The sequence below is a fragment of the Hyperoodon ampullatus genome (genome assembly GCF_949752795.1).
Source record: "Hyperoodon ampullatus genome assembly, chromosome: 7".
Lineage (NCBI taxonomy): Eukaryota > Metazoa > Chordata > Mammalia > Artiodactyla > Ziphiidae > Hyperoodon > Hyperoodon ampullatus.
The window spans coordinates 33,548,039-33,561,501 of record NC_136920.1 but is presented as its reverse complement, the minus strand read 5'-3'; the positions used below and the strand labels follow the sequence as shown (position 1 = coordinate 33,561,501).

General features: G+C 39.4%; 1 pseudogene across 1 annotated transcript; it reads right to left on the bottom strand.

Moving 5' to 3' along the window:
* Nucleotides 1-3,147: 3,147 nt before the first annotated feature.
* Nucleotides 3,148-3,514, bottom strand: LOC307055717 (mitochondrial import inner membrane translocase subunit TIM14-like; annotated as a pseudogene). Its single transcript has one exon. The product of its transcript is annotated as a mitochondrial import inner membrane translocase subunit TIM14-like (transcript).
* Nucleotides 3,515-13,463: the final 9,949 nt, after the last annotated feature.

Genomic DNA, 13,463 nt, shown 5'->3' with positions numbered 1-13,463 from the left:
AATTCGTGCAACTGTAAACAAGTTAGCTCCCATATACTGAAATGGAAAGCTCTCTGAAATATATTGGTAAGTGATAAAAGCAAGATACAAATCAGCAGATGTATACATATACATACTATCTTTTGTTTTAAAACTGGGGGAATATAATAATATTCATATTTACCTGTATTTCCATAAAACACACTGTATTCACATGAGACGAATACAAACGACCACCCACAGATGGTATGTGTCAGGGGGGATACAGGTGGGCATGGCACAGGTGGGGCAGGAATTCTCAATGTAGCCTTTTTTTTTTAATATATATCTTTGTTGGAGTATAATTGCTTTACAATGGTGTGTTAGTTTCTGCTGTACAACAAAGTGAATCAGCTATATGTATACAGGTATCCCCATATCACCTCCCTCTTGCATCTCCCTCCCTCCCACCCTCCCTATCCCACCCCTCTAGGTGGTCACAAAGCATAAAGCTGATCTCCCTGTGCTATGCGGTTGCTTCCCACTAGCTATCTATTTTACATTTGCTAGTGTATATATGTCAATGCTACTCTCTCACTTCGTCCCAGCTTTCCCTTCCCCGTGTCCTCAAGTCTGTTCTCTATGCCTGCATCTTTATTCCTGCCCTGCCACTAGGTTCATCAGTACCATTTTTTTTTTAGATTCCATATATGTGCATTAGCATATGGTATTAGTTTTTCTCTTTCTGACTTACTTCACTCTGTATGACAGACCCTAGGTCTATCCACCTCATTACAAATAACTCAATTTTGTTCCTTTTTATGGCTGAGTAATATTCCATTGTATATATGTGCCACATCTTCTTTACCTATTCATCTGTCAATGGACATTTAGGTTGCTTCCATGTCCTGGCTATTGTAAATAGAGCTGCAATGAACACTGTGGTACATGTCTCTTTTTGAATTATGGTTTTCTCAGGGTATATGCCCTGTAGTGGGATTTCTGGGTCATATGGCAGTTCTATTTTTAGTTTTTTAAGGAACCTCCATACTGTTCTCCATAGTGGCTGTATCAATTTACATTCCCACCAACAGTGCAGGAGGGTCCCAGTTTCTCCACACCCTCTCCAGCATTTATTGTTTGTAGATTTTTTGATGATGGCCATTCTGACTGGTGTGAGGTGATACCTAATTGTGGTTTTGATTTGCATTTCTCTAATGATTAGTGGTGTTGAGCTCCACGTAGACTTTCTAATACTATTTTGATTTTTGAATCATGTAAATAAATTATCAAAAACTTAAATTAAAAATAACCAATTAAAAAAATGTTTAACCTAGTGGCTTTGCTTTTGGCACCAAAGAATCTCCCACAGTGCTCTGATGCAACAGACACTCAAGAGATTTAACCAGTTCTAGGTCCTGGTGGTGACTAAAACCAAAAGTCTTTGGGGGAACCATCTCAATTTCTGGGACATCTCTGGAAACCAATCTAATGTGGGATACTTGGATATAAAGGACTGTCTCTGGGGCTGGGGACTGAAGACCCGAGTTCTGGTCCGCCTTTCCCACCTGCTATTAAGTTGACCCTATAAAATGGCTGAGAACTGGCCATTTTTTACCAACAAATTGGGCAAATTCATGGGTGAACATTCATGGGTGAGCCAATTCAAGGACTCTGCTGCCTCAGCTCTGTGACAGAAGGAGGATTAGAGTTCTCACCCTGCCTGTCACAGCATCATGCCAAGCGTCATCAACACATAGAAAAGGGCTCTATAAACTCTAAAGGGCAACCCTACAAACAACCTTTGTAAAGCACAACACCAAGCTGAGGAGTGACCATGGCCAAACACAGAAGGAGAATGAGACCCATTCCCAAAAGTCTCTGAGACACTTAGATGGTGGGGAGGAAAGAAAACTTCCAAAAGATGGAATCTAAATGTAAACAGAAAAAAAGAGCAGGCTGACAAAGAAAGACTTTGAAGATTAAGACATATGGTTAAATGACTCCATATGTGGTCATCTGCAATTGAATATACTGCAAATTCTAGAAGCCTTAACAGGGAAATTAGGGAAACATATATGGAGCAAACTTAAAGGGCACAGACCTGAATACAGATGCAAGATCAATGTCAAATGAATGATTCAAAAGGATGGCCCTTATCCTTGCGATCAGTGTAGTTGTTGGAGCCATGTGCCTGTCATATATAGGTAGGCCTCCAACCTTCCTCCAAAATAAAATGCAAACTTCAAACACTTTTGAAAATGCTCCCTAGGGGACCACCTTTTACCCCAAATTTTGAAATGGTACGAAAAGCACTCTCTAAAAAGGCAAAAAAGAAAAAAACCTTCTCAAAAAACAAAAAAAAAAAAAAAAGAAAGAAAGAAGAAAACCTTCTCTTCTCCATATTTATGGTCATCTGGAAAGCAGATCTCCCTTTAAACGGATGGTCAAGCTGGACCACAATGTTAAACTCATCATGAAAACCCAAAGGTTGCTTCTCTCACCTTCTTGAAGTGAAACATTCATTCCAAGAGGTAGGAAATAACCACAGGAGGAAGTTCACTGTTGGTGCCCTAACTTGGTACTGCTATCTAGACACCTGGTCTGGAAACCAGAAGTCTCTTTGGAACTCAGAAGAAAGCGAAGAACTCCTTTCTACTTTGGTTAAGGAAGGTCCTTGTGCAAGATGCCTGGTTCCAATTGGGTCTAAGTGGTCTAAACCGTACAATGCATTGAGACCACCACTTAATGACTTTGATGGACCTTGCTAAGAATTTCCCAGGCCACTTTGGGTCAAATGCAATGTCGTCTCACTTTCAGCTTCATGTTTCAGTTGACCATGCTTCCTTACAGAAATTTCCCTAGGAGGCTTACTATCCTGTATTATTTCCAGTCAGAGTCTCCTCTTGCACAAGAGGCTTAAACTAACTCTGATTAAGAATCAGAATGTGCTCTGTTTCAGTTAAGGATTCATTTATTCATTCAGCACAGGTTATTAAGAACTGACCAAGTTTAGATGTTCTTTGCTTTAAGAAAATCATTTTCAAGGAAGCTTCATGTAAAGGAGGAATAATTAACCTGGTAACTGTTTTTTTTAAAAAATGTGTAGCTTTGAGGCACTTTATTATAAAAAAGCTGGTACTCATATACATAAATGAATAGGAACTTAAAAATCATCATACATTTACTTCATTTTTTAGCTTGACCTACTAGTAAATCTTTAGCTTCATTGATTTTGGCTGCTATATAAGGAGATCCTCCCTTGTCTGGGTGATTTAAAAGCATAATTCGTCGATGAACATCTCTTATTTTTCCCTTATTGGCAGTAGGCTTAGACCTAGTATTAATGCTGCTTCCCGTTTTGTCATTTTGGGTTCAAACCCACCTCTGTAATAGCCACCACTGAAGGCAGATTTTGGTAGACTTTGAAAAACTTGTTTTACTCGAGGCTCCATGTGCTTCATGGCTTGCAAAGCGTAACGGCTTGCAAAGCGTAACGGCCTGCAAATCCTGCAGCAGCAATCGTCAGTCCAACTGCTACCACTGTACTGGCCATGGTTCCCGCTCGGCTCCTCTGCTTCCACCGGGAGCGCGGTACATCCCACCCCACCAACTCTACAAAGTGGTAACTCTTAATAGATTCTTCAAGTGGCTGAATCCTGAGTTTAAATCCTCACTGACTTTCAAATACAACAAGAAAATCAATTATGGAGGTGGGCACACTCCCAGCTAACTGTCAACAGCTTTCAAGGGAGGTGTTTCAATGTCGCTCCAAATGGTCAATATCACACGGTTAATCATTTAGTTAGAGATTCACAAGATCAGAAACAATTCTTAAAAAAATGTTTACAGGAACACAGGGACAACGAGTTAACACCTCCAAGGTGTATGTCAGTGTCAGGGATACAAGCTCATGTTTCATAAGCAGAGCTCTGGTCACTTGATTGAAGTTGAAGGTCATAACCGGCTATGTTTCTGTCATTTCCTCATGTGAAGAAAAGTAAGTTGTAGCCCATGTTTATTCCACAAGGAAAAAAAAAAAAATCCACAAATGTTTTTAAAGCTACATTTTGGCCTCTTCTCTCACCAGAGCTACAAAGGTTGCCCATCTTTCCATGGCTGGGTTATCTGTGAAGGCCTTGTTTGGATATCAACTTGTCAAACTTATTGCTTAGAATGACTATGACTTAGTGTTCTCCTAAAATTTACTTTTTAACTTTTTGTTCACTTAATAGACATACTCTGAGCACAGATACTGGGGACACCAAAATGAATGAGAGAATCCCTGCCTTTGGAACTTCACTGTTAAAGGGGGTGGGGGATGCAGAACAGTTTAGACATGTGAGCAAACAATTACAGTTCAATGTAGAACATGCTGTAAGCATCCTAAGCAGGATACTCTAGAATGTTTTTCTCGACTAAGACATCACATCCACAGCTCCTAGCAGAGAACCTGATACAGAGAAGACACCCAATAATGTTTTAATAGTTGTGCAATTATTGCTTATATAGTTAACTATTGAATTGTAAGATAGAGACCATGGATGACCCAGGAATTCAGATAGAACAGGTTTCTCTTGGGCAGGAGTCTTTCTAGAGGAAGTCAAATTCGAGCTGGGTCTTAAAGGACGAGTAGGACTCAGATGGATGAAAGGAAGAGAAAGTCAACGAGTAAACAAATTAGCCTCCAAAGATTACAACAAAAGAGTTCTGGTCTTGTCACCATTGGTACAAAGTGAAGCAGATTTAGGCATGGAGCATGCTGATACAGTTTTTAATTGTCTTGACAATAAGCCATAAAAGGTACTCTTTTAGGGCTGGAAAGTGCCAGTAATAACAACAGTGGCTGAAATTCATTAAGCATTTACTATGGCAAGCACTGTTCTGAGGACTTTACATGTATTAACACACTTAATCCCTACCACGAACCTGATAGGCGGTTGAGGCACAGAGATTGGAAGTAGTTTGTACAAGGGCCTAGACCTTGTAAGTAAGCGGTGGCCTTGGAATCCAATTCGACACTTGGGCCCAGAAATGTTGTCCCAGGCCTTCTGCTCTCACATGGAGGTCTGCAGTTATGCAGTATCTTTCAAGTCAGAAGAATATCTTCAACAGGCCTCCCACCTCAAAGCTTCTGAATTTCTGATTATTTACAAGACTGCAAACCACTTCTAACCATGCTCAAATCCAAGTATTTGGACGATGAAGTAAATGATGTCTTTTTAAATTTATTTGGTTTCTAGTTCAGCAATTCTTAAACCTCTTGCACGTCTGAACCACCTGTGGAAGTTTCTAAACATAACATATGGCCAGGCTCTGGACCAAACACACGAATCTCAGGGCTTAGGACCTGATAGCTGTATTTTTTTTTAAGTTTCGAAGGTAATTCTGGTGATCACCATCTTTAAGAACCACTGCTCCATGGTATGCTTTCCAACAGTTCACTTACAGGACCCTCAGCTTTAAGCAAAATTATAACTAAGAAGCTCAAGGAACAAGACATATCCTTTTTCTCTTTTTTCAAGAGTTTTTTGTTTTCTTTAAAAAAAAGGAAACTAAATTTAAAAACTCCTTAGAGTAAACATTTTTTATCTTCCCATCATCATCTTCTTCCTTGGCACACAGAAGGGTGCCAATCTCTTCTCTAGAGTGGACACTAGGCCAGGGTGACGACACTGGTCTCCATTTGTGCCGGGCACCCACATTAACGCATCAAGGGTGAAATACGGTTTCTAACCTGAATTCTGCAGTTCACGGTTGTAGACAGCCAGCATGATGGTCAGAGGGCTGGATTAGGAGAAGTCATGGAGCTGTAATCCTTGCTCTGGTTCCATAGCTGTACATTTTGGATCAAGTTATTTAACTACTCTAAGCTTCAGTTTCCTCAACTGTTATATAGGAATAATGTCTGCCCAAATTTTTTCAAAGTTATTTATAGGATCAAGTGGAATGAGACATGTGAATGCATTTTCTTAATGTATGGAGCACTATACCTTTGGACAAGGTTATTACCGAGGTGTACAATCTTACCTATATATGACAATAAAATCATGTAGGAATGTTAGTGATGACAAACCAACTGATTTTTGGTCCCAGTACCAATTTCTACTGGGGCACTGCACTAGGGCAAGTCTTCAAAATCTCTGATACTGGGGCTTCCCTGGTGGCACAGTGGTTAAGAATACACCTGCCAATGCAGGGGACACGGGTTCAAGCCCTGGCCCGGGAAGATCCCACATGCCGCGGAGCAACTAAGCCCGTGCGCCACAACTACTGAGCCTGCACTCAAGAGCCCGCAAGCCACAACTACTGAAGCCTGTGTGCCTAGAGCCCATGCTCCGCAACAAGAGAAGCCACCGCAATGAGAAGCCCACGCAACGCAATGAAGGGTAGCTCCCGATCTCCGCAACTAGAGAAAGCCCGTGCACAGCAATGACGACCCAACACAGCCAAAAATAAAAACAAACAAATAAATAAATTTATATATATATATATATATATATATATATATAATATCCGATACTGCTTGGAACAGTGATGGCGAGGGTTCCCCTAAATTCTTAGATGAGACTAACTCTGAAGAACAATCAGATGCTCTGGAATAATAGACACTTCAAAGTTTTAAGAAAATCATTGCCAGGGATGTGAAAACTAGAAAAATATACTGGTATTTTAGGAAAAACATTTTAAAATAAATTTTATTAATGGTGATAAATTTCAATGATTAATAAAATATTTAAGGTAAGGTCACCTTATGTTGCTTCTCAGCCGTTACACGTCTATGATTATTTCTAATAATTATGCAGTGGGGAAAATTTCACATACCTGTATCTATGTTACCAAGTTACCATCCATGAATAATTTAAACAAGCGGATGAACACAACTCTCAATGCAAGAGAATGGCCACAGGAATGGGCAGGAGGACAGTCATCTTCATGAAGAAGGAAGGAAGATTTAAGACTTTGGGATTTCTACTTATTGGTTTTTCTCTAGAACAACAGTTTTCCAACTGGGTTTTGCAGACAAGAGTGTCAAGAGCCTTCTTGCAAGGGGCTAAATCGAGGTCAAGGAGACAGGACACTGATGTTCCCACCTGCAGTTCAACTAACTCAGCCCTGCTTATTTTTGTTTTACACATTGGGATTTTAAGTAAGATTGTATTACAGGAAAAAAAAATCCTACAATGTACTTATTTACATTTATACCACTAATTTGGAGGTTAGAGGACCTGTGTCTAACCCTCTGATTTTGTCTCAAAGAACAAAGAATGAATGGAATAGTCCTGGCACTATTTATTTATGGCTTATTCTTTTTTTATTTATGTATTTATGGTTTATTCTGATTGCCCTGCTCAGGAGTGAAGGAGAAGGTTAGAAACGTGGCTATAGGTTTGGTATTAGAAGGAAAATGGGATCTATTACCACTTCCTGATCCTGTGATTTTTTTTTTTTTTTGAGATTCACAAGAGAATATGTGAAAATTTGCTTCTTTGTTCAGTATATCAAGAAGCTAAACATTTCTGAGTTGATGGTACCAAACTGTGCTCTAGTTCCATTGACATATTTACATGATCCACAAACACTACATACGGATCCTTATTTATTCCATGTATTTGAGCAAAAACACCTCCTGACTTCACAGTGAAAGGAGACCACCCAATGGATTGAAAAGTGGTTTTAGGAAACTCTTTAAAAAATTACAATTTAAGCATGCTATTGACTAACGTTTAAAGGCAATATAGTATTTACTACACTGATTTTTCCTTCTTTTTCTTACTCAGCATAATCATGAAACCAGCTTCTAGTAAATGGAAGCATTTTCACATTTTTAGTTTCTTTAGGGAGGAAATACACAGGGCTTATAAACACTGCAAAATAAAAGACACATTCCTGAATACTAAAAGGCCCAAACATGTCCTTGTAAGTACGGAAAAAATCCATCATAACATCAGTGGAAATGAACAGCATCTTTAGTCCAGAAGTTCTCCTTCTACTATGGCTTCTACCAGCATCATTACAAGAGTTCCTCTTGAGGGCTTCCCTGGTGGCGCAGTGGTTAAGAATCTACCTGCCGGGCTTCCCTGGTGGCGCAGTGGTTGAGAGTCCGCCTGCCGATGCAGGGGACACGGGTTCATGCCCCGGTCCGGGAAGATCCCACGTGCCGCGGAGCGGCTGGGCCCGTGAGCCATGGCCGCTGAGCCTGCGCGTCCGGAGCCTGTGCTCCGCAACGGGAGAGGCCACAACAGTGAGAGGCCCGCGTACAGAAAAAAAAAAAAAAAAAAAAAAAAGAATCTACCTGCCAATGCAGGGGACATGGGTTCAAGCCCTGGTCGGGGAAGATCCCACATGACACGGAGCAACTAAGCCCGTGTGCCACAACTACTGAGCCTGCACTCTAGAGCCCGCAAGCCACAATAACTGAAGCCCGCGCGCCTAGAGCCCGTGCTCTGCAACAAGAGAAGCCGCCGCAATGAGAAGCCTGCACACTGCAACAAAGAGTAGGCCCCGCTCGCCACAACTAGAGAAAGCCCGCGTGCAGCAACGAAGACACAACACAGCCAATCAATCAATCAATCAATAAATAAATAAATAAATAAATAAAAGAATTCCTCTTGAAATATCCTCAAATAATAGCAACATGTTTAAGACACTAACAAGCATTTTTGTTGCCTTAATTTGAACATGAAATGATACTTGATTGTTATATATATAAAAAGATTAATCTCTTAAAAGTGACATAAATTCTTCCAAAATATTACAATCCATAACTGAAAATACAGGATGGGCAGGAAGTTCTGAAATGACTGAGAGAATTCGTTCAATAGATTTTTAAAATACTCTTTTGAAGTGAGTATATGAAGAGGTAATGGAAGACTTAACTGGCAGAATCACTGGAGTTCCTTATCAAGGGGCACCTGAAGATGGATGGATCCATCTAGCTCAGTGCCTGGCACCCACTGGGCACTCAATTAACACTTGATGAATTAATAAATAAAAGAATCATTCCCTGCATGTAATACTTTTACTTTTTCTTTAAAGAAAAGCTTTGAAACAGGAGAAAACATACATGTAGCAACATGAACTATATATAAAATATGTGATGCTCTAAAGGGGATGTAAACAGTAAACTGCTTGCTTTGATGACTGACAATATGAATATTTAAAAGCAGTATTAGAGACCATGAGGAATAAATATTCATGAGTACTAGGAGTGGGCCATGCAACCTAGGGTCTAAACTTGCATTTTAATGACATCTCCATGTTGGTTAATCTCCAACTGATCTACAGAAGAGCAAAATAAGTTATAAAAAAAAAAAGTTAACTCCATCCATGTTGAAGCCTGAAGGGGTTGGGGGGAGGGGTCCACTGATTTGACAGTTTACATTTAAAAAAAGAAACTCTTTGGAAAGCTGAGGATTCTGCAGTTCGCAGAAGGGGAAGGTGAATGTTGAGGGGTTTTTTCAGTTCAGTTGCTGAACCCTCTAAAAAATCTAATGTCAAAAGCTAATTTCTTAAGCAATTTGGGCATCTGAATCTGATCAGGATTCTCTTTTTAAACATTCCATTCTGTCTGATCCAAAGGAAAAATAATTACTTTTGTAAGCATGAATAAAGTAAAAGCCCAGCACTTTGCAAAGAAATGGGGAGGATTTCTGATGCTCAATTTATGATACGGCCCCTATCTCAGGTAGAGGATCCAAAGACAAAAATATATGATCGTCATTAGGATTGTATATGAACTCAAAATAAGGAGCATACTTATGATATGATCAATATATTTGAAAAACTTAGGAGTACAAAGGTACTTCAGAATGTACCTAACTCTGACCTCTCTTGTTAATAGCTGTCCTTTCTGAATGGGTTTCAGCCTCTGCTTAAATATCTATAACAGGAAACTGATCATATTCCAAAGAAGCTTCTTTTTTTCTTTGTTAGATCATAATTCCCTCAACACAGTGCTTTGTATGCAGTGAGCCTGCAATATTTGCTTAATTAAATGGAACTGAAAGTTCTTCTAGATACTACGTACAGTGCCTAAATTCTATCACTGGTCCTAGACCTGCTCTCTGGGGCAACATAAAAAAAACTCTCTCCCTCCTCCATGTGCCAGTTCTTCACACTCGTGAAGACTGTCCTCTAAATTAGGACGTCAAAAACATGTCACACATGTTGCCACTCTAATCCCCCAGCCGTGGCAGGCAGAAACAGTCAGAACATTCTTTCTCATTGAGGCTGGACAGCTCCAGAATTCTTCTGAACCCAGCCTTCCAGGTACCTACCATCATGTGATTTAGATTACTTAAGGTAGAAAGAATACATTCACCATTCCAGACTAAGTTTTCTTGTCCCCAAGCCACCCATTCCAAGTTCTCTCAGCCATTCCTCACTTGCCAATGGTTTCCAACTTCCTATGCATCACGATCACAGTGATCACAATATACACCAATTTGTCAATGCTGTACCGAAAGCAACCTATTTCAGTTCCTTAAACGGAAGATATTCCACACATAGTCTACTTTAGAAATGGGGGGAAATTATTAGTTTCTCCATTTGCGTGTTAGGCTTCTACTAGTACAGACCAAAACACAATAACTTCGTCCAAAGCCCCCCACCGCACACCAACACACACACACACGACTGGCTCCCACTGAACCTGCAGTTTCCTTTGTACAGTCTAAGTCAGCCCCCAAAACCTTGTCTCAACTCCATATTCTCTCTATTTATACAGTTGACTTTTAACCTAACCACAGTATTTTACATTTAAGTAAATGTAAATGATCCAGGTTCTATCATCCAACAGAATGTCTGCTGGCTTTATGTTTCAAAATGATAAGCCCATCATCTGTGACTTCAGATACATTATCAGCCAGTGTGTGAATGTTGGATGTGCTTTCCCCATGTTTTGTAAGAGAGAACACCTTCACCAGTCTGGTCTAGGAATGTGGCCTGGGACTCTACCAAGCATCTCTGCCCGCAGCATGAAGCAAATTTCTTGGCCTTCAGATTCTGCATGATGTAAAAGAAATTTATCTGTGTTTAAAAACACTCCCCATGATTCAAGAAACAGATGAATATGTGAAAAGACAGAAAAACTTGTTTCGATTTGAGCACAGGTTCCGTTTTCAAAAGCAGAAAGCAAGTATCAGAAAAGGCAGCAAATGCTGATGGTAACAGCTCCAAACCAAGAGCGATTAGACTAAATCCCATGTGGCAAAAATTTTATTCAAGGAGTTTCCTTCTATCTCTCTCTCCCTCTCCCACTGCACCCCCATCTCTCTATATATATACAAAAGCTATAGATATATAGTTATTTTTTTAGTAATGTTTTCCCTGAAAAGTAAAGTTTTCTGCACCTGATTGCTTCTATGAATGACGCAGACAATATAATGACTTTCTTTGGTTAACTGCTTACCAGAAATTGGAACAAACTTAACATATACCATCTTCCATTCCCTGAAGCACAATGACTGGCATCGCTCACCAGTACCCCAAAACTGAAAACATTTAAACGAAAATCCACCAGTAGCTTTATAGTTGCTACTGTCTAAATCAGCTTTAACATTTCATATGTTCCAAACATGACAACTTTACGAGTGAGCCAAATTGTACATAAGAAATTTTAGAATTAAGCCAACTAAAGGGCAGTTATAATACATACTAGAAAAACAAAAATATTATTACATTTATTTCTTCCAATTTCTGCCTCTCTGCCAGCAAAACAAATACACATTTTTCTATAATTATAAAGTTTCTTCATTGCCCACATTGCTAGTCAGAATCTGAGACAACTATTAGTCAATCTATTTGTTCATTCAACAATATTTGCCTAAGTGCCTCTTCTGCTACCAGAATCATTTTGGATACTATTGTGGAAGCATGCAAAAATGAATGAAATGCAGATTTTGTCATCAAAGAATTTTAAGCTAATTTGTAATTATTGGCTCCTGGCTCCATTACCGGTTTTGGTGCTGGCTCAGATGTACATCTTTATTTATTCTAAGGTTGAGGCAACTCTTAAAATTGCCTTCTCCTTGTCCTTTCCCCGCCCCTTACTTTTTTGGTGTTTAAAGTCTTGCCACATACATGACCTTTTATTTTACTCTTAATTCTTCTCAAATCATTAAAGTTAAAATAAGATCACAGATCAAAGACATTCTTAAGGTCTCTCTACTCTACTTATTTGGTGTTATTATATCTCAGAAAGGGCTATGGATTGCCTGTAGCAAGTAAATAAAATCAGAGCCTTTGTATTCAATGCTTCAACATATATCCTTGAAAATAATAAATGTTAAAAAGGAGGCCAGCCCTTATTCCCGGCAGGTTATTCTACATTTGGCTAATATTAAAATGTTAAAAGGACTTAGTGTAGGTATTGAGGTATGGGTATGGATCTGCCTGTTTTAAAATCTCATCTACAATCCCAAGAGCACCCTAAGCCATACCCTCCCTGCCCTCCCCCGCACATACACTCACCAAATCCGAATAGGGTGGCAAGGCAATCCTAGTAACTGTAGCCTTAGAAAATGGCTCATATGGCAAATAAGCTGTTTGGCTGGTAAAGCTGGTGATTTTGTTCTCTAGGTGGCGCTATTACTTCAACTTTTGATGAGTTGCTTAAATTCCTTCCAACTGTCCGTTTATCTTCTTTCCATTTCCATCACATAAATCTTAATTTTATACATACTAGTTGTAATTAAATGAAAGATTGCCTTCTAGTTTGATTTTAATAAGCCACTTGAGGTTAAGTGATTTTTCTACCACATGATTTTACACATTTTCTGGTTATGCTGTCTTAGATTTAAAGAATCTTCCTTTGCCCTGCCTCATCCCTTTAAAATGCAGGGGCATGTCAAAAACACAGAGGGTCGTCATAAAGCTTCAGTCAGACCAAAGGAACCAAGATGAAAGCACATTTAAGAGCTACTAGGTTCTGTGAACTTTCAAAATCAAGACATTACTACCGTGACAACCAATGAAAAGTTCTTTCAAGTGAACCTCTGGGGAAAACTGCATAACATTCGTTATTCTCTGGGCTCTTCGGAAATAAACTTTTATTTTATTATGGCTGTCACTGAAGCTTGTGAATTGACTTTGCTTCCCCTCCAGTCACTCTCCTGTTCTACACCCAGCCCCCAATTCATCTAATGGAACCATGCTCAAACTTTAGGCAACGGATAGATGAGATATCAAGGCAATGAGTCACTTCTAGCATCCAGTATTATTGGGTCAGATTTGTTTCACCAAGAGTATAAGTGTCCCAGAGTTTGTACTTGAATTTGAGTACTTTCATTTAAATACTTCTTATTCATGTTTTTCTTACAGAAATAAGAATACCTTCCAGTTCACTTAGAAAACATGCGCATTTACCACTCCCTCACCCCAGAAAAGGTTTTCCAAAGTCCATATATCAGTGAGCTCCATTGTTTCATGTCTATCATCAATAATGATTCCATATATTTAATAAATGGGTCCATGACTTTTCTAAGGCTTTAGTATAACTATTC